General features: G+C 33.2%; 1 pseudogene; it reads left to right on the top strand.

The window, feature by feature from the left end:
- Positions 1–13,796: 13,796 nt before the first annotated feature.
- LOC141516262 (cyclin-dependent kinase 2-associated protein 1 pseudogene) lies at positions 13,797–14,059 on the top strand (annotated as a pseudogene).
- The last annotated feature ends 10,693 nt before the right edge of the window (positions 14,060–24,752 follow it).

Genomic DNA, 24,752 nt, shown 5'->3' with positions numbered 1-24,752 from the left:
TTTATACGTAATTGTATATTTTCCTTTGGTTTATGCTATGTTGATATCAATATAGCTATTGATACTGATATAGATGGATATTTATAGATAGTCATGAGAGAAATAGAGATAGAGATATAAATGGGAGTTTAGAGGATAGAATAAAAAACTCTTCCCAAAGTATCTCTTTAAAAAGGACTCAGAAACCTAATCAATGGGTCATTTGCCACCAGCTGCCCTTGCTTGGTTTGGACTCCTCTGTCATCATACCAGATGTAAGTTATTAATTTTTATTGTATTATAATGCATCGCAGTGTGCTGAATTATATAATCATTACCTCATTTTAACCTCACAATCTGTGACCCTAATGTTAGATATAGATGATAATACTTCTAAGCATCCCTTGCAGTATGGTTAGTCAATGAAAATTTGTCAAGTCCTTACCATGTGCCAAGTACTGTGTATGCAAACACCATATCATTTTTCCCTCCACCCTTTCTGAAGCCATACTGGCTCTCAGGTAGATGCTCATCTTCCATTAAGGAGAATTCTAGGAAGAATCTTATCAGCAATGACAAGAAAGAGACAGAGACAGTGGGAGGGAGAAAGGCAGTGGGGGGTAGGGAGATGAGATACAGAGACAGAGAGAGAGAGAGAGAGAGAGAGAGAGAGAGAGAGAGAGAGAGTTTTTGTGTAAACAATGGACCTCCTACCTTGTAAATCTGTTCTTTGCTAAGCACCTTTGCCTTATGAAAGGAATCTAATGGCATTCAAAAGTTTCTTCAATTAAAACTTCAGCTAGGGAGGGATTGACTTCAAGCCGAGTTAAATGGTCAAATGACTTCAGCATTGATTGATGATGGTCTGATGAGAACTCTGAAAATATTCAGTCCATTTCTCTAGGATTATGTCCTTATCATTAATCAGTGTGACTCCACAAGTATTGAGTTGTTGAAATGAACTATTGATCTTTGGCCCCTTAATAGCATTCAGGGTTTTATAAAAGAGCTTTGGATTGTTACTATCAGCAAAAAATTACATTTGATAGAATTAAATGCTGCCTTTTTTAGAGATGGATGACTATTTTTGCTGGTAAATACTGTAAAGTTCTCATATTGTTTTATTTAGCAAATATCTGAATTTTCCCATCATTTTTGTCAAACTAGACTTGATGTTTGTGATTATTCTGCCCAGATGAGGAAATGTTGTGCTGTACACTAAATCTCTGAAAACCGTTCACTCCTTTTTAACTGTTGCCAACTGTCTGCTGGCTCAACTTACCTTACAATTTAGCAACATACTATTATAAATCAGAGAAGCATTCTAAACTCTTGACAATAATTCTGGTAGTCATTTTTCCTTGGAGCTGCTGCTTTTGTTGAATATGAATTATTTAGCATGGAGAGGATGAGGCTATAATCAGTCCAGGACTCTTCACTACACATTGCCTTTGTCACTCTCACATCCTTCTTGTCTCTCCTTACAATCACATAGCTTATTAAATGACAATCTTTGCTGCAAGGGTGCATCCACAAAGTTCTATTGTGCTTAAGTAAATGGAAGACAGTATTGGTGATGAGAAGATCCTGAAAGGCAGAAATCTTCAGTAGTGACTATTGCTGATACTGTTTTCTTCTCCATTCCTACTAAGGAATTCTTGCATTGTCTGATAGTTTGAACCTTCTCTAGCATTGAAGTCATCCAGAATTATAAGCTTGTTCTCTTTTAACACATTGATAATAAGGGTCTCCAGATCTTCCTAAAACTTTTCTTTCACCTTATCAGGGTGCATCATGGTGGAATTATAGACATGGATGATGGTAGTACGACATTTTCCAGCAAGTGGCAACTGCATGGTATGAATCTGTAATTCACTTATTTTAATAGGCATGTAAGTTTGTTGACTAAATTAATTTTGATTGCAAAAGCTACACCAGTTTTATGGCACCCCCCTTCACTATCGACTCAGAAAAGTGTGTATACAGGTCTGACTTTAGGAAGTTGGCTTTCATTTGCCAGTCTTGTTTTCATTCAGAGCTGCTGTTTGATTGTGATAACTACTGTGTTTTCTTGCTACAAGCTACTGTTTGTCTTTCAGGTTTACTGGATTTTGTGTTGACTATGAGTGTGCATACATTCCGTGTACCAATTGTGAATGGAATCATCTTTGTAGATGTTTTTATTTTGCTTTGGATTTTTTTACAGTTTTTTATTTTGACCTCAGGGTGAGATTAGGCCAAGGATGCATAATCTGACAATTTTTGGGACACATTTTCTAGCCCCTTCCTCACAACAAGAAGTGAGCAGTGTGATCCCTAAAAGACTACTAAGAATTCCAAGGGGTTGCCAAATTCCCTAACTGCTTGCAGTAAGAAGATCCTAAGGCCTGGGATTTCTGTGTGCAGACTTGTGACCATGGCTTCCAGTGTAGTTGCACTTACTGCTCCTTTACTTGCCAGTCTTCACATGACTTTGAGATAGGTAAAAATTGTTAAATGGTATGAACCATGTCTTGATTCATTTGTAGGTTGAATTTAAGTGAGGCAGTTTCAGGAAGTCTTTGGTCTCTCTCTTCCATGATTATCATAGTCAGTGACAGAATACAATCAAGACAACTGGTGATAGTTTCAAATACAGTGGATGAGCTTGGCATCTTCAATGTCTAACCAAGATCTAAGTTCTGCCCAACTTCTGCTTTAACTGTTTTTATCTGTTTCATCAGGGAAAGAGTTCACTTGGTAGATAACCCCATAACTCACCCTGAGACCTCTTGATTACCCTTAATCTTGTTTAGTCTATCTGCCAAAATACTTTACGAGCCACTGTGGCCAGTGACAACTGTGTATGCTAAAACTTCTTGAGTCACAGGTAAGAGTTGGGTAGATCAGATGAACACCAAAGTTGGAAAGCAGCCCTATCACCAGAGGTACCAATCTTCTCTGAGCATAACCTACAATCCATATATATCCATCTATGGATACATACATATGCATGCACATACATATATACAACTATACTTTCATATACCTTCATATATACACATGTGTCTACATGTGTGTAGCTAGATATAAACATGTAGATATATATGATTTATTCAAAACCCACAGTTCATAAATTATAAGGTCACACTCAAACTCAAAACTATCTTCTAGTCTAATCAAGCATCTGCTCTATCATGTTAGTTATATCAACCTTCTTAAACAACTTAAAGGGGTAAAAAAATATTATTGATGTTTTTCTTATAGATTTAACCCAGGCATTTATCAATATACCACCCATATCCCATTCCACATATATCCAGTGCTTTCTGAATTATAAATATATTATCTATAATATATTATTAATATACTATCTATTGGAAGAGGGAAGATACAGTACAAAGTCCCTCCACTGAAGCATATATGCATATTTTATTTAGTTTTCATGAACTAAAGTTTAAATGACTTGCATTTTGGCAAAAATGTAAGATATGCCAAAGGCAAGGTATGAATTCATCACTTTCTGTTGGGGAGCATATCCACTACATTCTGTTCCCTGTAATCTTAAAGTAAATTAATGAACATACCTATCATCAATGAATAAAATGCTATTCACAGTGGGGAAAATAAATGAAGGCTCTAGAAATGATTATTTGTGTAAAATTCAGAGTATTAATTAATTAATTGTTTTGATTATTTATTAATTTAAACTATTGATTGATTATTAATTAATTAAAATTAAATTATTAATTAATAAACCATTAAAATTTGAAGTCAAGTTGTGGATAAAGTTTGGAGATGGGGTCAGGAAAACATGTTCGAATTATGTATCTAATAGTTACTAACTCTTGACAAATCAATTAACTTCTCTGAAGCTGAGGGTGCTCATCCGCAAAATTAATAATTTTTTTCCACAGGGGTCATTGTAGAAAATGTGTGCAGAGTAATTGATAAAATTTAAATTTCTTCATAAATATTAATTTTTAATATATCAAATATACAAAAATATTAGGAAAGACTATAAAGTATGTGACTATGTAAAGTCAAATATCAAATTAACAATTTTATTTTATTTTTGCTGTTGATATCATACCTGATCTACAATAGCTATTCTTTTTTTTAACAAGAATACATTTCATAAAATTAATTCATCATGCAGAGACTGTTGAGCACCTTGTTATACCTTCTTTTCTTGAAGTTCTTCCTTTCTAAATAGAAGATACATAGCCATAGAGACATATACAACTGTTGATTGACATCATATGTATTATCTAAATGAGTGCACTTTTGATTAAATTGACTTGACATTTCGAGGTTATGTGAAGCTGATCTCAAATAACAACTGCTCTAGGCCAAGCATCAGGCAAGAAATTGTTTAGTTTTGTTTTGTTTTTCATTCTGTTCTTCCTGAGCAAATACTCTGTTTCCCTGCTGTTAAATGAAAGGTTTGTATGTGTAGGTCCCTTACATTCCTAAAGTCCCATGAAACTGAATAACTGCAGTTCCACATAATTTGAATTGAATTATCACCACCTAAAATAAATACATAAAAATGAAAAGATTAGAATCTGTCCCATCATATTTCTATCTGTATTTGACATTGTTTGAATTATGTATATAATCTTTAATAGTTTTTTAATAGTCTTACAATCAAATAACTATACAATACTTTTTTTTTCCTGTTAACTGAGATGTAGTAGAAAAAGTACAAGTTTTGCACTGAAGACCTTAGTTCAAATTTCAGTTCTTTTGTTTACTGCCTTTATCTGGGTTTCAGTTTCATTACCTGTTAAATGAATAGAGCTGCTGCTGAGTTGGTCCCTTCCAGCTCTAGAGTTTTGCCCAACAAGTGATCACTAGATTCAGCTAACTCTCAATTCAGTCCATTCTGAATTGAATTGGATAATTCAAATTATTTGAAAGGTTTAGTCACAGTTTAAAATAGCACCTCTGGTCAACAGGACCTCTTTCATTCAGCTTAAGCAGTTGCATGTAAGAAGTGGAATGACAAAACAAAACCACTGCTAATTTCTTATTTATTTCCAGAAGTCTACTAATAAACTGTCCCTTTAGCATAATATAATCTCAGTGAGAGTAAGATCTATAAATGTTAAATCTTCAGACCCTTCCCCTCACCTTTTCTTAGTTCATAAACATCTTAACATTGGAAGAGAAAATGTAATGGAAGGGTTTGTGATGGATAGTTGTAAAAGTTTTTAAGTTTTATGTGCATTTGTGTTTCTGATTCTACCTATGTACATATGTGTGTGTGTGTGTGTGTGTGTGTGTGTGTGTGTGTGTGTATGGGTGTGGGGGTGGCTATAGTGATATATTTAACAATTGTTGTTTTGCTGTTTAGTTGCTTTAGTCATGCCCAACTCTTCATGACTTTATTTGGGGTTTTCTTAGCAAATATACTGTGATTTCCTTCTTCGAGCTCATATTACAGTTGAGGAAACTAAGAAAAACAGGGTTAAATGACTTGCCAAGGGTCACACAGCTAAGAAAATAGCTGAATCTGGATTTGAACTCAGGAAGATAGGTCTTCCTGACCAGGTTTGGCATTCTATCCACCGAACTTTCCTTGGTTTTAAAAATTAGAACTTTTTAAAAAATTGAAATGAACAGCTAAATGAGGATATATAAAGTTCCTACTCATTAGATATTCTTAGATAAAGTAGAGTGATGATTTTTGTGAATGTTAGAGGAAATTTATGTTAATTAATATATTTAGTAGAATGGCCTCTGAGGTCTCTTCCAATTCATATTCTGCAAATTCTTTGGAAGGAGAACTGCCAGATTTAGTTAAGTGCCATGGTGGATAGAGCACCATATAATGAGGCAGGAATCCCTGAGTTTGAATTTTTACCCTGACATTTACCCATTTACCAGTTTTATATGAGATGATCAAATTTACAAATATTTGCATGTGGACTATTTGTACCTGACTTTGATAGAGCCTTCCAGGTTCATTCTGGTTTGATCAACCATACTCCACTACACTTTACCTTGACAGCAACATACTGATGTCATTTTAGTTCTCTTCAAGAAAGGACAACCAACCAACCAATTCTTCTTGGTAACTGGTATTTCTGTTTTGTTTCTGTGTTTCTGTCTTGCAAAAACTGTCTAGATTTGTCATCTTTCTAAAGTTGAACATATTTCTATAATAGAAGAAAACTCTGACCCACCCTGTGTCTATACATCCAGTTCAATTTTTTCTAAAGCATATGATTGTCACTTGGGCTAAAAGTTTCTCTAAGGAATGTAAAATATATTTCTATACCCAATATGAACCTTTTTGAATCTGAAAATTTCTTTTCATACATCCCAGAGACTCACATAAGCTAGATATATTTGTATGTACCTATATGTGGGTATGTATACACACTTATTGGTGGGTGGGTATACTTGTGTATAACCTGGGATTTTCACTAAATTCCATTTTTTTCCTTTGCTATTGTCAAGTTTCATTAGCAGATCTAGTCTTTTGGAGGAAAACTGTCAGAAATTCAAACGTTTGACCGAAAGATTATTTCCATCAGGAGGATTAGGTGAGGGAATTTACTGTCTGAGTTGATGAACATTCATTTATCTCCAATAAGCAAGTAATAGAAAACTGGAGACAGAACTATGTAAAATGGAATCTCTCAATTCATCAGAAGAAATTATTAATGACCTTAAAATAACTTTCAAAGGTATTTCAAATTATTTTATGAATGTTAACTTTTCTTTTTTTTAAATCTTTAAAATTCTGTATCATCATTAACAATTTACATTAATGTTTCCAATTTCCTTTTTAAGTAAAATGATGGTAGAAATTTAGATATTCTCTCTTGTAGAAAATAATAATTCAAAAATCCTTAAGCAAAAAGGTGACTTTGTACCTACTTTTTACAAAATTATTTAAAACATCAATTCATTAATGTGAATCTGACTTTTTATCCCATTCTATTCAGTTGAAACCTGGTTAATTCCACATTAAAGCACCTGACTTTTCCCTCAGTTGTATTTGAAAAGTAGATCTCTGACTGAACACTTCCTAACAAGAGGAGAGACAGCTTCATTTCAGTTGCTTCATACATATCATAGCTCCTGCTGAGCTATCTATTTCTCTGTGGGATCATAAGTTATTTCTACATTATGCAAAATGCAACATGCATCAAAGGTGACATATGCCATTTTGGGGCTTTATTATGGCTCACCTAACAAATTGTAAGGACAGTCAAGTCAAAATGAGATTTTCAGAATACCAAATATGCATTTTGGCCTGTGGCTCATCTGATGTGAGACTCTTTTATATTCTTGTTCTGTTGCATTTAGGAAATGCCTCCAGAGAGTCAAGTATAAAAAGGAACACTAAGTCTGTCTCTCACCAAGCACTGCCTATGTGTTTGATTCTGTAATCTCATTTTAAATGTCTCTTGCAAATTGAGTCATGTCCTGTGAGGATAGACACTATCATCTGCAACAAAAATACACAGTTAACGACATACTGTACTGTTCACATATGGCTAAACATATTCCCTAATATGTTTAGGTGAAAATAGATGTTTCTTCTGCACGAGGCTGCATACTCTGACACTTTCTTTTTTTCCCCCAACATATGGTTGAGAGAAGGCATAATCCCTAATTATGGTACAGAGGTAACAAAGAGCAGAGAAATTAAAGCTGAGATATTTTCTCCCATATTCTTAAAGAAATACATATACCAGACTGATAGCCAAAAGAAAGTTTCCATTCCACTTTTTTTCAGTTCCTATTTTTGCCAGGGAGAGAAGTCATGGTTTGAGAGTAAGAAGACCTAGTGTTTTATTCAATTTGTTGAAAATATTTTGGCTTTTTTGAGAAGGTTTGCCACTGTCATGGAGAATATCTAGGGTAGAAAAATATGATCTGTCCAGAAACTGAGAGCTCACAGAAGTAAGAGAGTTGAGGTTAGAGGATATAATCAGGAAAAAAAAATTGTAGCAGTGCCCGCAAAATACACGTGTGTAGCAAATAGCTAAAACTCATTGTCAATTTTGGTTATGTAGCTCAAACCAAGCTCCTACAAGTTATTTTGTTTCATATTTGAAAAAACATCTAGGCACTCCTTACTGTCTCTGACTGTGCAGTAGCGCTAACCTTAATCCTGGTATTTAGTTTTTGTTTATCATTTTACCGGGTAAGAGAGATTTTTCCAACCAACTTTTCCAACCATGCTATGTTTTGCCTATTTCTTCTTTTCCTCTCCTACTTTCATGAAGAGAGAAAATTTTGATACATATATGAGAACAATACAGACCTTCTTCAATGATGTGGCCAGACCACAACTTGAGGGTAAGATGAGCATGAAAGTAAGAAACAATACAACTAATGGAAATTATAAAATAACTGAAATACATGGATACTTCTTCTCTATGACAATAGCAACAATAACATGATCCAGAGAAACACAAGTCCTTTCTAGAAGGAAGGCAATGAGAACTGCATTCAGAACAAAAGATCTGTTTGTAAAGTAATTCTGCCACTTAGTACTTATGTGACTTTAGGTAAGGGACTCAACCTCTTAGTTATTTTTTTAAAGAAGCAAGCAAGAAATTTAACTAAGTGAACTCTAAGGTTCCTTCCATGGGCAGTTGGATTTGAAGTTAGGAATTTCATCTTCTTGAGTTCAAATCTGGGATCTTTCACTAGCAGTGTAAACCTTGAGGAAGTCACTTTATATCTCTTTACCTCAGTCCATATATAAAATGAGCTGGAGAAGAAAATGGAAATGACACTCCAGTATTTCTGCCAAGAAAAGCCTATTTGGGATCACAAAAGAATTAGATACAAATCAACTAAATATGTGAATTTAAGATTGTATTTCTTATATGAATACAATTTCACAGGGAAAAATTAATAAGGATAGTAATCATGCGAACATTAAGTGTTAGGTAGAAATAAATATGAAGGAATTTTTGAAAGTTCAAAATCAAAAACTATATGAGAATAATCAAATTTCATTACTGGATTTTATAAGTGAGAGTAAAAACAAGCAGGATATTAATCTGAATTCAACTAGAGTATAAAAGCTGAATAGGTGAATGTGACTATTCATAATAGGTGTAGAATTAATGAGGATTTTAAGAGCCATAGGCAGAAAATCCTTTAAAGAATTTGCTAACACAGATTCAGATCTGGTTTTGATGGAATAATTGAGTTCTATGGATCTTTAAAGGCATAGTGGTATACATCAAGAAAAATCACCTAAGAGATTCTAATAAATGAAAGTCAAATTTAAAGAAAAACTATATCTTTCCTTAATACTTATCCAAACCAGTTTCCAGTTGTTCATTATCCAATATTTGAAGAAAGTTAAAGCACAGGAATTTACAAGACAGCAAGGCAATGTACTTCATTTTGGGATAGTTTGATTTTGGAGAAAAACTTTCTTCATTTTAAGTCAAAATCTTCCTTTGTAATAACATCTTGCTCCTTATTCTACTCCCTAGAAACAAGAATTTCTCTTTAACAAGAAAGATCTTTCTAAATTTGGATATACTTTTCAAGTATCCCCCCCTTTCCCAATATATTATAAAAGCTTTTCTTTTCCAGGCTAAATATTCTGTTTCTTCCACAAATTCTCATATGGCCCATTCTGTTGTGTTTCATTCCAATACTTGTCTCCTAGATAAACTCTACTTATCTTTCCTAAAATATGTTAGTCCAGAAGTAAAGACATTATTTTTGACTAGATCAATGTATTACCAAACTAATACTTTCCATATTCTTCACATTATCACACTAAATACAATAAATACAATTTTAGATGACATTTCTTTCCTTTTTTATTTCCTGAATTAACTCAGATGATTTTCATCAACTTTGAATTTTAAGAAAACCACTTCCTTTCACAAAATATTATCTAATAAGATATCCACAATACCATATTTACAGAGCTAGATTTTAGAATTTCAGGTTTTGATATTTACATTTATTTCCATTAATTTTTATTATAGTATAATTATTCTACTTTACTGAGATCTGTTTTGGATCCTGCTATCAAATATATTAGATATTTTACCATGCTATGTGTCATCTAAAACTTTGATATGTATCCTATATATTGATATAAGTTATTGACAATAATGTTGAACCACATTTGGGAATGGATAGATCTTTGAGAAACATAAGCAGAGATTTGTATCAAAAGTGACAATAATTTTAGCTCTTTGAGTGGGTGCTTTATTAAAGCTTATTGATAGTTTAATAGATTATTAATAGATCAATCCAATAATGATTATTGTAATTCTGTAATTTTCCATGTATAAATAACCAAACTATCATGTTTTAAAGCATAACTCTTTTGTCAGTGCTTGTCTGAAATCTAAGAATTAAATGTTTAGAGTATTCTGATCTGCTGAGCTAAGTTTTCTGTCAAAAAAGGAATTTTCATTTATCTGGAAATATCAATTTTTTTAAAAAGTTAGCAATAAAATCCTTAGGTAAGATGTCATGTTCTATGGTGGGTTATTAGACTATAAATTCTTTGGGGAAATGAACATGGGACACAACCATATGGAACTACTTTTAGTCTAAAAGACTTTATGTCCTAGAAGAAGAGGGCATTCCTGTAGCAGTGCATTGCTTGTCTCTCTTGGAGTCCCAAGTTGATTTTCTGTTGTCTCATGATGACCTTAACCCAAAAGGGTATTATGACCTGTCTCTTCTCTTTCTATTGTTTTATTTGAATATGCAGATAAGATAATTTCTAATATTTTTAGGGGAAGCACAACAAAAAGAAAATAATGAATAGCCTATAAGATTAAAATATTCATTGTAAACACAATGTTGGATCATAAATTACAAGGTAATTCAATTTAATCTTTTTATCATTATTTGTTACCATTTATATTATTCTAAACACAGAAATATGCCTTATTGAATTCTCCTCTTATTTACAACAAAGCTTTATAAATCTTTTTTGTTTCATCATGTACCTGGCCTTTGATCTTTCCTAGCAAAACATTTCAGATAATATCCCTTATTCCATTTTCACCATGAAGTACTTTAGTTGTGATAATCAGCAAGATATCCATTCCCACATGCACCTTTGCCTTTCTTTCTTGGAGACCAGAAACCTTAATTCTTCTGACATTATATTTTCTGAATTCTATAAAGATCACAACAATAAGAATTCTGCCATTACAAATATAGGGCAAGTTTTTCAGGTCTCACCTTGGAATAATTAAGAGTAGAAAGCAAAATTTCAAAAGTAATTGATTCTTCTACAATTTGACAGATAAGATCATTTCAATACTATATCCAATATAGATACCATTTCATCTACTCTCTCCTTCCTTAATTCTTATAGAGTATATTAGACAGCCTAGCAAATTGTAGACTAACTTGCTCCAGGTAGCTTAAATTACTAATGCATGTGGCTTAGTCATGGAATAACTGATTAGAGAATATTCAAGCTATGCAAAGCTTAGTGACCTACAGCATCCCCTGGCCCATACTATCAATCACTTTCAGTTTTGAGAAATTGAATCCAGTATGAATCAATGACATACAAAGCATATTTATACCATAAATAAATTAATTAATTAATAATCAAGAGCAGGCCAGCTCAACGTCTAGTTCAGGATATTGCCAGAGAAAACATTTGATAATTAAATGTTTTGTTTGTTCTAAGTCCCTACTTTTGGTTTTATAAAAAACAAAACCAACAAAAAACCCACAAATCTCAAGATTAATGAGTCAGAACCAAACTGTGACTAATCTCTGTGTCAAATAACTCTGCCTTTGATTTCATTGATTATTACCTATGTGCATCTTCAGTTTATTACCATCACTAAACATTTTTATCTTCCAAAGTTACCTAAGGATGATTTAAATAAATTTCCAAATAGAACCAGATGTGATGTCTTTATTTCCAGAAGAGCAACATTAAGTTTGTGAAATTTAGGGAAAATGAAAAGATTTGGTCCAGGTATGAAGGGTAACAAGTACTGATAAATATAAGAAAAGGAAATCCTTTTTTTCATATGTGTTTAGTTTTGGTAACTAGTAGGGAATTTTTTGTTCAATAATAAGTGTACATAAAGGGATGTGTATGTGTGCGTGTGTGTGTGTGTGTGTGGCACTATTGTCATTGTGATTTCCTGTTATAACTTTTGAGGAATAGGAGCAAAAATATTACAGAATTGCAGAATTATTTGGAATGTCAAAGACCATCTTGTCCAATCCATATCTAAATTGATAAGAATGTATTCTGTATATCCAAAGAGTACCATGGAACTGATAAACCACTAAAATAGTCTGTTCAGGGGCCACTAGGTGGCACAGTGGATAAAGCACTGGCCCTGGAGTCAGGAGTACCTGGGTTCAAATCTGGTCTCAGACACTTAATTACCTAGCTGTGTGGCATTGGGCAAGCCACTTAACCCCATTTGCCTTGCAAAAAAAAAAAACCTAAAAAAATAGTCTGTTCAACTTTCAGAGAGCTCTAGTGGTAAGAAAATATTTTTCCCCTGGAATCAAGTCCAAAATTTCTTATTTGCAGTTTTCACCCATTGGTCCTCATTCTTCCCTCTGATGACAAATGGATCAAAGTAGGTATCTCTTCTGTAAGAGGACCCTTCAAAGTGGGTAACATCTAGCTTGCTATTTCTTTCCCCACAAGTTTAATCTACTCTATTACATATATATATATATATATATATATATATATATATATATACACACACACACACACACATATATTTACATACACATTTGCATGCATGCACATATATGCATATATTTGCACGTGTTTATTTACATACATATGTGCATGTACATATATACATTAATACATACATATTTATGTATATATGTATGTGTATATTTATATATATATATATATATATATATATATATATATATATATATATACCATTTAGTAGTCATTAGCTATGAGAATGGTCACTTAACCACTTTAAGAATCCAGGACATAAAGAGAGAATGAATGGTCTTTCCACATTTCTAGTACATAACCTCCCTATATTTCTGTAGATAGTTTTCCAATTGGAAAAAATAAGCAAGTCTACATCAACTTATCAACTTTCTTGTGATAAACCTCTTTGCATTTAGTACATAGCAGAAATACAATGTATCTCTGGGCCTTTATTTGAATGCTCACATTGAGTAGAAATTGACAAATTTAGATCTTTCTTGTTACAGCATCATGGCAAATCCTTAGTTTATTGGAGAAAGAGCTGGACTTGGAAGATTCAAGTACTTAAAAGCTTTATGACTCTAGTCAAGTAACATCCCGTCTGGGGCTCAATTTCATTGTACAACAAGTGAGTTCTACTTCATGACCTTTAAGGTCCCTTTTATCACTAAGTCTATGATCTTAAAATTTTAAAGCAGCATAACTCTGTTATGTCATGATTTGTCACTCAATCGTATGGATCACATTTCTCTGAGTTTTCATACATTCTTTTCATAATGGGAGAAGAGTTCAGAAATATACAATTTGGGTAAGTGTCATTAATCCATTATTATTTATTAAAGACTTGCTTATATTCCAGGTACTATTCATTGGCAAGGAAAATATAAAGACAAATAAACTAACAAACAAAAATACAAAAAATCTATACCTCAAAGTCCTGGTATAAAATTCTGTTTGGCCCCACCATGGCTGCTCCAAAGTTTACAGCGGTGGGTGGGGGGGGCAGGATGAAGGGGTCCGCTGGGCCGCGTCGTGGGGGTCCCACAGAGTGATGGCCAGCTTTGCCGGGCAGCCGGGCCGCCGGCACGTCCTACAAGCCCAACTCGGGCGCCCCCCGAGTGGGGGACGTGTCCACTCTCCTTCCGCCAGCATGGCGACATCGACTCAGTATTGGCAGCTGATCAATGACTATGGACCCCTATCTCTGGGCTATACCCAGGGTTCGGGGAGCAGCCAGGTACCTCAAAGCCAATATGCAGAACTTCTAGCTATCATCGAAGAGCTAGGGAAAGAGATCAGATCCACATATGCAGGGAGCAAAAGTGTCATGGAGAGGCTAAACCGGGCATCACTCATGCTCGAGGATTAGTCTGGGAATGCCTGGTGGAGACTGAACGCAATGCAAGATCCTAGCCTTCCACTTCACTTCCAAAGTTTTCGATTTCTTTGTGAAGAAAAAGACTAACACATTCCTCTGGTGACTTTCAAAACATTCATATCAATCTCTTCTTCTGAATGGTCCAAAAGTTTTGGTTCTTTCCCCTTTTCTTCTTCCCATCCCCAGCACAGTCTGTAAGAATAGGAGGTCATTTTGTAGTTAAGATTTCTATTATTTGTAGTTAGCAACCTAGGTCACTTTTTTACAAAAATATTGAGTCCAGACCATGCATGTAGAAAATTCTGCTTCTGTTGCTGCCAACTCTAGTTTACTGCCCTGCTAACTTAACCCCAATCTTGGATTTTCTTCCTTTGAATACATTTAAAACCACCCACCTAAATATCATTCTTTGCACCTTTTCCAGAATCTCCAATAACTTTTTAAAGATTTTTTTCACAAATCGATGCCAACTGCATTGACATACCCTGACAGTTGGGTATCTCCCAGTTAGGGCTACATGATGATCTATGCTTTAAAAAACAAAGAATGTGGGTTTGTTTTTGTTTTGTTTTTGGTGTGTGAGCTTTTTTTATGATTGTTCCTGCTTTGAAGTCAATTTAAAATGCATGAGTTACAAATACAGATGATTGATCAGCCCACTAAAAAATGAAGAACACACAGTTACTTTTCAGACAAAGACTATATGTAGATTTCAAATCTTGAGTTTGCCATAGAATGATTTAAAAAATCTGGATAAATGACTAAAACTGTTATGTGCATCTTTGTAGGTATTTATTACTTGATGTAATAAAGCTTATTTTCATTAACAATTTGAAAAAAAAATTCTGTTTGGCAGCATCTCATTAGCATTCCTCAGAATAAGGAATCACTATGACTATACATAGCATGAGATAGAAAGTTGGATCCGGTTTATGTATTATATGACAGTAGGGTCTAAATTCCTTCATGTAATTCATTGAACAGTGGTCAGCTGTCAATTCTGGGAATATTCCTAACATTCTTTCTAGGAATGTTTCCTATAGATGATAGATAGATGGATAGATTAGATAGATAGATAAACAGGGTACTTATTTTGTTTAAGCTCTCCACCAACTACCTCCTGATGAATCATTCCTCTAGACCCTGAACTATTTTACATCAAAATTGAATTCTATTCACCTATTAACTGACTCTCACAAATACTTAATTCAGGCACTCAGTCCACACTCCTTCTTTGCACTAGTTTCTAAGTTACACTAGTTTCTAAGGGCTAACACAAGCCTGGACTACTTTCTGACTCTTATACAAAAGTAGAAAATTGGAGACAGCTGCACTCTCCCATGGCCTCAGGCTTACAGCTGTTCCTCATTTCCTGGCATATTCAACTTAGGAACTCCTGCCATATAATCAAATACCAGAGGAGAGTTTTAGTGAAGGTAAAAATTGGCATGAACTGAAGTCATTCATAGCCTATTACTTTTACCTTATCCTTGGTTTTCATCATTTTAATTTAATTGTATTCATAATGAATCAGCTTTGTATTACTTACTCTACATATTCTCTAATTTATAATAAATGTGCATGTATGTAACCAGCATCAATAGAGAGATACTAACTAAAATTTAAAGGAAAATATCTCATTGAAAGAAGCATTAATTTAATCTATATTTGTGACTCTAGGCAAATTACTTAACTTTTCATTCAACTAAGAAACTATACATATTTTGACAACATTCTATAGAGAGTTGTTAGATCAATGATAGATAGTAGGTAGATAAGAGATGATAAAGACAAGCACACAATATGTTCATGCACAAATATACATGCATATACAGATGTAGATGCAGATGTGCATGTCCTATCTATGCACATAAACATACATGCTTATAAGTCCAAGTTTGTAAACATATATATATATATATATATATAATATACATATATATACATATATATGTCTGTGTATAAGCTAATTCAATCAGAAGAATTAAGGAATTCTAAGGAATAAGGAAGAGTATTTTCCTGTTAGACTCTGGTAAGACCTAATAAGTATTCTTATGCTCAGTCCGAGAAGTCAGTTTTAAGGAAGACATTGATCAGCTAGACACATTCAGAAATCAATAACATATGTTCATCAGTTAAAGGAAATGAGTGTGTTTATGAGGTAGAATAGAAGACTCAGAAAATTTGATAGTTATATTGAAAGGATTAAGATGTACTAGGCTGGGGCAGCCAGGCTGGCCCTGGAGTCAGGAGTACCTGGGTTCAAATCCCATTTCAGACACTTAATTACCTAGCTGTGTGGCCTTGGGCAAGCCACTTAACCCCATTTGCCTTGCAAAAACCTAAAAAAAGAGAGAGAGAGAGATGTAATAGGCAGATTCATTTTGGGCCCAGGAGAAATTAAATGATGGAAAATGCACAGAAGATAAATTTTGGTTTGGTGCAAAGAAATCTATGAAGAACAACTTTGTTGAACAACAAGATTTGAAAGAGTCTAGGACCAATTAAGATTTATTTGAGGGGTCCTCTTTTTAAAATTTTCTGATGTTATTTTACTAAGTTCTTATTGGGAAGAAAGTTATTTGTCTTAGATAAGTTTTAAAAATAAAGGCACATTGATTTTGAATGGTAATGATTTTTATTTGAACTATGAAATCCAAAAACTGAAATGATCTCATCATAGAACACTGAATGGAGAAAAACTTTGTCTGTTCTCATACTTCACAGAATCAATTGTTGTCAGTACAGATGTAGTTAAGCTAAAGAAATACTATATTTCAAATATAGGCCCTCTTTGGGAATATACATGCTTTAAATCATGCAACAAATTTTCCTCTGCCTAGTAAGCAGAAGAAATTTAATCTGACTTTTAATGAATAAAAATGGAATTGCACTTCACAAGAAATCATTCTAGCTAGTTCATGGTAATATTTTTTTAAATTTATTTAAGGTAACCCATAGGGTTAAGTGACTTGCTCAAGGTCACACAGCTAGGCAATCATCAAGTGTCTGAGACTGGATTTGAACCCAGAGCCTTCTGACTTCAGGGTCCATGCTTTATCCACTGAACCACCTAGCTGCCCTTCTTGCTAATAATTTAAACACTGATGGGAACAATGAAGATTGTGCCTGTCATATAGCAGATGCTTTATAATTGGCAAACTCACTGAAAGGGAGGAAGTGTGAAATAGTCAATAGAGCATTGACTTTGGAATGAGAAAAATCTGAATTCAAGTCCAGACTCTAATATATATACTACCTCCATAAATCTCTCATAGATCTATGCAACTTTGTAAGACTTAAATTTCTGAAATGTCTTTCATGAGTAGAATCAGAACATTACACACACTAACAACAACATGGGATAATGATCAACCATGATGGACTTACTCATTCCATCAGTGTAATAATCAGAGACAATTTTAGAGAATTTGTGATGGAGAATACTACTGTATCTGGAAAAGGAGCTGGCGAGTTTAAATGAAGATCAAAGATTATTATCTTTAATTTTTTTAAATAGTCTTATGAAATATGTAATTTTGCTATCTCTAATGTATTCTTTCTTTCTTTTGGATCTGATTCTTTTCTCACAATATCAATTTCAATCTATGCTTATCATGAATGTAAATGACCTATATCTGATTGCCTTCTGTCAGGGGCAGAGGGGAGAGAAGGGAGGGTGGGAGAAAAACTGTAAAACATAAAACCTCACCAAAAAAAAGTTTGTTAGGAACAATCATTGAATGTAATTAGAAAACAAAATATTTATATAATAAAAAAGAAAAAAAAAGAAATGTCTCTCACTGCATTGATAGCACCTGCCATTCTTAGAATTCCCTTTACCATAAACTCACACATGCAGACCTAAATAATAACAAAACAACAAAAGGAACTTCCCTTCCCTATAAAAAAATATAATGACCATTCCTTATTTTTCTTATTTGTCACCATTTTATGATATAAATGAAGATTTTTAAGACAAACATATTTATACAAAAACATCAGGTGACTTTTAAAGAATATGTTGGGTTTTGCCTCTTTATCTTACAGAGATATAAGTTGTGCTCTATCATCTATTATTTCATCTTTTAAGTGTCAATATGTTTGATTACTTGGACTTTATTTCCCTAGCATTGCCTACACAGCTTGAAAATAGTTTTGTTGTTGTTTTCTTCAAATCACCATTTTCCTTCTAACTGTTGAACACTAACCATATTCCTGAGGGGACAAGAGAAATAATTACTTAGTACCAAGATACATGAGGTAATATTATGATTAGAAGATAATGTTATCTAAAAACACTCATAAAATCCAGAATAGAGAAAAATAAATAGCAATTTGAACACTTTATTACTAGAAATTATCTGGCAGTACAATAATTTTCCCCTAATTTTAGAAATGGAGAAACTGATAGAGAAATGAAATTTTTCAGGTTTATTCAGTTAGAAAAATGCTAAAAAAAGAAAAAAATGCTCAAGCAAAGACATAAACTCTTTTCTTGTGATTACAAGACCATTTTACTTAAATACTACTGCCTTTATAGGAAGGAAATCATAAATAGAGATGAAGCATAGATTATTTAATCATCACTGATGAAATATTTTAAAAATTAAATTATAAATTATTTAATCTAATTATAATAAAATAATTGAAAAATAATACTTTTCAAGAAAGTATTAATTTTTTAAAAATATTTCTCTTTTCCTTTTAGAAAATCATTTCCGACTCCAAGTCAGATCCCAAAGATCCCAAGGGGCTTAATTCAGTCCTGGAAAAAAAGCTTCACTTGTTCAAGCAAAATGAATTAAAAGGCTGAGCAATTAACCACTGACCAAATAAAACAAATAGATCATTTAGTCTCCAGCTAACTTCCCCAACCTCCCTAAGTTTTTTGTTGAAACTCAGTAAAATTGACTGCAACAGTGGTAGTAGGTTTTCTGGGAAACAGTTTTGTCCCACTAAATTTAGTTGATTACTGACTGAATAGTTTAAAAGACTCTGTTCCTGTATAAATACAATATCCTGACTCAAGTAGGAACTATAATATGTCAATAAGCTACAAATGATACCTCCAAAAGTTTAAATCACAGTTTCTCTTGCCCATTTCTCTTTTTTATAAATCTTCATCTAAAATTAAAAGCCCCAAGTACAAATTTACTTTTAAAAAAATGGTCAATTTAAATTGACTATCAATTATGGGATGAATATGTGCTTATTTGTACTTTTATACTTTGCATATAGAAATCTAGAGATATTTACAGATGTATAGTTTCATATATTAGATATCTGTACAAATATGATTATCAAATAATAGGTGAATATATCTATATGCATAAATTTATACAGGTAAAATTTTATAAGGAGATTTTTATTTCTATCTAGCAATCTACTGCAAATGTCACTTGTATCTAAATTAGTATCTCTATCAAGTGTGTATGTGTGTGCCTGTATTTTTGCATAAGGAAAAGACAAACAGCCAGAGACAGCCAGAGAGCCTGAGATAAATGGGGGCGGGGGGGGGGGGGAGTCAGAGAAAAAGAGAGAGACAGAGTAGTTGGGAGAGAGACAGAGACAGAGAGAGAGAGAGAGAGAGAGAGAGAGAGAGAGAGAGAGAGAGAGAGAGATACCTTACATTCTTGCCCTTAAAAGAAACAAATCGGTTTTTAAATTTGGTATCTGTTTAGCACTATTTCTATCTTTCCACTATTTATGTCTATAAATGCACACACACACACAAATGACTAAATGACTAATCATTTCTTCATGCACATACATAAATACATAAATACACATACACACATATATATGAATGTACATATAAACACATACCAATTGATATTAATATAATTATAATGAGAGATAGGGGAAGGAGGAGGAAGGGAGCAATACATCTATGTGTATATATTTTATCTTTATATTTCTACATGTATATGCACAAAACATATAAATGCTTATGTAATTGTGATAATAAATTATATGCAATGTATATACATATTTAAACACCACTTACGCATATGTTTATGTGTGTGTATATACATAAGCAAAAGTTATGACAGCCTTCAAGTGTACATAAAATACTCATTTGAGTATTGGCTTCTCTAGATCAAATATCTCTAGTTACCTTGTGTTGATACTAACATGATTACGAGAATCATTTGATTCTAGTATTCAGAATGAGTTTTAAAAAGTAAAAGTAATTTGCTAGCTCTACCTTAAGTAATTACCAACTGTCAACTTGAACAAGATTTTTCCTAGAAGAAAATTTAATTTGGGCTGCAATGCATTGTGTGAATATTTGGAAATATAAAAGCACAAGACTTAAACAGACTGAGAAGGTCTAAATAGACTCAAATTTGTAATATTTCAAGTTTCATTTATAATGGCTGTATCAAAAGTCAGTAATACCCTAGCTTCTTGCTTCCATCAATAAAGAGTTGTCTTATTCCTTTAAGACAAAGAACTCAACAATCATAATCTCCAGGAAGTCTTTCCAGGTTTTCCCAAATGTTAGTGCTTTTCCAAAAACCATCCTGCATTTAAAAAATTTGAATGTATTTATCAAACTTGATTTAGATTTGTGATGTAAATTTACATAAAATATATTTAATTATGAATTTCTTGTCCCCTATTAGAATGCAAGTTCATGGAAAATTGATATTACTTTTTCTTTATACTCATTTTCCTCAGTATTATTGAGGAATAAAGATTATTAATAAATTTTGACTTAGGAGAAATTCAATGATAAAAACTGAAAAGAAGTTCATTATCTTTCTTGATTTAAGAGACCCTTCCTAAGCTTCAAGCTCTTTTAGAAAGAGAAATCCCATTCAAAGTAACCTCAGACAATATAAAATACGTTGGAGTCTATTTGCCAAGACAGACTCAGAAACTTTTTGAAAACAATTCTAAAACACTTCTCACACAAATTAAATCAGATTTAAATAACTGGGCAAATATCAACTGCTCATGGATAGGTAGATCTAATATAATAAAAATGACAATTTGACCCAAACTAAACTACCTGCTTAGAGCCCTACTAATCAAAATTCCAAAAAATTACTTTAATGAGTCAGAAAAAATTGTAAGTAAATTCATATGGAGAAATAAAAATTCAAGAATTTCCAGGGATTTAATGAAAAAAGGGCAAAAGAAGGGGGCTTAACCCTACCCAATCTAAAATTATATTATAAAGCATCAGTCATCAAAACTGTCTGGTATTGGCTAAGAAATAAGGTGGTGGACCAGTGGAATAGACTAGGTGTAATTGCAGGAAACAATTATAATAATCTGCTGTTTGATAAACCCAAAGAGTCCAGCTATTGGGATAAAAACTCTCTTTGATAAAAACTGCTGGGAAAATTGGAAGTTAGTGTGGAAGAAACTTAGATTAGACCAACACCTCACACTCTATACCAAGATAAGATCCAACTGGATAGACATAAAAAACTTTAGACATAAAAAACAATACTATAAGCAAATTAGAAGATCAAGGACTAGTTTGCCTGTCAGATCTATGAAAAAGGAAGCAACATATGACTAAGGAAGAGATGGAGAATATCACTAAAAACAAACTAAATGATTTTGATTACATTAAATTGAAAAGCTTTTGCACAGATCAGACTACTGTAACCAAGATCAAAAAAAAATGTAGAAAACTGGGAAACAATCTTTACAACTAATGTTTCTGACAAAGGACTCATTTCTAAAATATACAGAGAACTGAGTCATATTTAAAAAATAAAAGCATTCCCCAAATGACAATCAAAGGATATGCAAAGGCAATTTACAGATGACAAGATGAAAGCAATCCATAGTCATATGAAAAAATTGATCTACATCATAACTTATTAAAGAAATGCAAATTAAAGCTTCTCTGAGATATCACCCCCCACCCCATCTCCTCAGACTGGGCAATATGGCCAGAAAGGATAATGATCATTGTTCAAAGGGTTGTGGGAAATCTGGGACACTATTACATTGTTGGTGGAGCTGTGTGCTCATCCAACCTTTCTGGAGAGAAATTTGGAACTATGCCCAAAGGGCAACAAAACTGTGCCTACCTTTTGATCCAGCAATACTGGGTCTATACCCTGAAGAGATTATGAAAAAGGGTAAAAGCATCACTTGTACAAAAATATTCATAGCAGCCTTATTTGTGGTGGAAAAAAATTGGAAATCAAGTAAATGTTCTTCAATTGGGGAATGTATGTCATGGAACACTATTGTTCTATGAGAAACCAGGAGGAATGGGAATTCAGGGAAGCCTGGAGGAATTTGCATGAACTGATGCTGAGTGAGATGAGCAGAACCAGAAAAACACTGTACACCCTATGAGCAACATGGGGGTGATGGTCAACCTTGAGGGACTCGCTCATTCCATCAGTGCAACAATCAGGGATAATCTTGGGCTGTCTGCAATGGAGAATACCATCTGTATCCAGATAAGGAACCATGGAGTTTGAACAAAGTCCAATGACTATTCCCCTTAATTTAGGGGGAAAAAACTGACGTCTTATTGTCTGATCTTGTTATCTCTTATACTTTATGTTTCTTCTTTAAGGATATGACTTCTCTCTCATCGCACTCAACTTGGATAAATATAAAACATGGAAACGATGTAAAGACTAATAAATTACTTTCTGTGGGGGAGTGGGAGGAAGGAAGTCAGACTGGGGGAAAATTGTGACTCAAACTAAGTAAAATTTTTAATTAAAAAAAAAGAATTCAAGCTCTTTAGAGCTTGTCGAAGACTCCCTTCATTGGAGGTCTTCAAATTGACTGTATCACCATTTGTATGCTATTTTATTGGGTAAATTCTTCTTCAGATTCTGTTAATGTTTGGTGGTTGTTTTTTTTAAGGTTTTTTTGCAAGGCAATGGGGTTAAGTGGCTTTCCCAAAGCCACACAGCTAGATAATTATTAAGTGTCTGAGACCGGATTTGAACTCAGGTACTCCTGACTCCAGGGCTGGTGTTCTATCCACTGTGCCACCTAGCTGCCCCAGATTCTGTTAATGTTAATATTAGTTGTAAATATATTTAAAATAATTGACCTCTATATTCTGACTCAGATTTGAAAATGCAGCTGTTGGCAGATGTTGACAAAGAAGTCAAAGAAGCACAAAAAAATTAAGATAAGTTTCATGAAAATAAGAGAGTAAGAAAGAAATGTCTTTCCTATCTTTTCTTGTGTTATTCATTTTTCCTGTGGTTGTATTTTTTACCAGGAAGGATGCTAAGGTTTTAGTTGCCTAGTTATCTTAGGAAGAATTGATAAATTGGTCAAAACTTATTAGTATATATTATTAGTGTGGGAATATATATTTTAGGCCTGTCGATTTTTTCAGGGATAAGTATTTGATAATTGTTGTGAAGCTCCACACTTGTTCCATGTCTATATACTATATGTGGAAAACTATGTGAATTTTATATTAAATTAACTGTTTTTCTCTATTGCCAACTTACAAATCTACCTAGTGGGATGCCAAAATGTGAATGAATTATTTGTTAAATTATTTCTTCAAATATCATGCTATTTGATTTTTCCTTTGACTCCAGTCCACTAGTACTACAAGCTCACCATACTACACTTCTTTGCTTTCGTACTATCCTAATGAGTGTTGTATTTCCCATTTGCATTTGGAAAAAAGCAAAACAAAACATAAAAGAAACAAATAAAAAAACAGCTAGTCATTATTTATATGTCCCCTTAATAATATAGGAATTTGGTCCCCCAATTTTGTCTGTTTTGTCTAGTGATCTAACCATTCTGTTTTCTGATTTGATTTAGAACTCTAAATGAATTGAAACACTACTTTTTACTATAATGGCATAGACTAACAATGAAGAACAAATATTAGTAATTATTAAAGTCTCCCTTTTATTTTATACTCAAGAGATAGAAAGAAGTAACTATAAAATAACCAAAGACAACATTAAATACTTAGGAATCTACCTCCCAAGCCAAACCCAGAAACTGTATGAACACTGTTATAAAACACTTTTCACCCAAATAAAATCATATCTAAATAATTGGGAAAATGTCAATTGCTCTTGGTTAAATTGAATTAAGATAATAAAAATGGCAATTCTTGCCAAAATAAAGTACTTATTCAGTGCCATAGCAATTCAATTTACTGAGCTAGAAAATATAATAAATTTCATCAGGAGCAACAAAAGGTCAAGAATGACAAGGAAAATGATGGGGCAAAAAAATGGAAAGAAATGTGGCCTAGCTCTACTAGAACTAAAACTATACTATAAAGCATCATTAATCAAAACTGCCTGGTACTGGTTAAGAAATAGAATAATTAATCAGTGGATTAGGATATGTTCAAAAGAAACCTCAGGTTTTTGTTCCTCCAAACCTCACACCTCTCAGATTGGCCAATATGACCAGAAAGGACAATGATCAATGTTGGAAGGGATGTGGGAAATCTGAAACACTAATACATTGTTGGTGGAGCTGGGAACTCATCCAACCTTTCTGGAGAGCAATTTGGAATTATGTCCAAAGGGCAACAAAAACGTTCATACCCTTTGTTCCAGTAATACCACTACTGGGTCTAAACCCTGAAGAGATTATGAAAAAGGGTAAAAACATCACTTGAGCAAAAATATTCATAGCAGCCCTGTTTGTGGTGGCAAAGAATTGGAAATTAAGTAAATATCCTTCAAATGGGGAATGTCTTAACAAACTGTGTTACATGTGTCTCATGAAACACTATTC

The sequence above is a fragment of the Macrotis lagotis genome, chromosome 3 (genome assembly GCF_037893015.1).
Source record: "Macrotis lagotis isolate mMagLag1 chromosome 3, bilby.v1.9.chrom.fasta, whole genome shotgun sequence".
Classification (NCBI taxonomy): Eukaryota; Metazoa; Chordata; class Mammalia; order Peramelemorphia; family Peramelidae; genus Macrotis; species Macrotis lagotis.
This window is presented reverse-complemented; position numbering and strand designations above follow the sequence as displayed.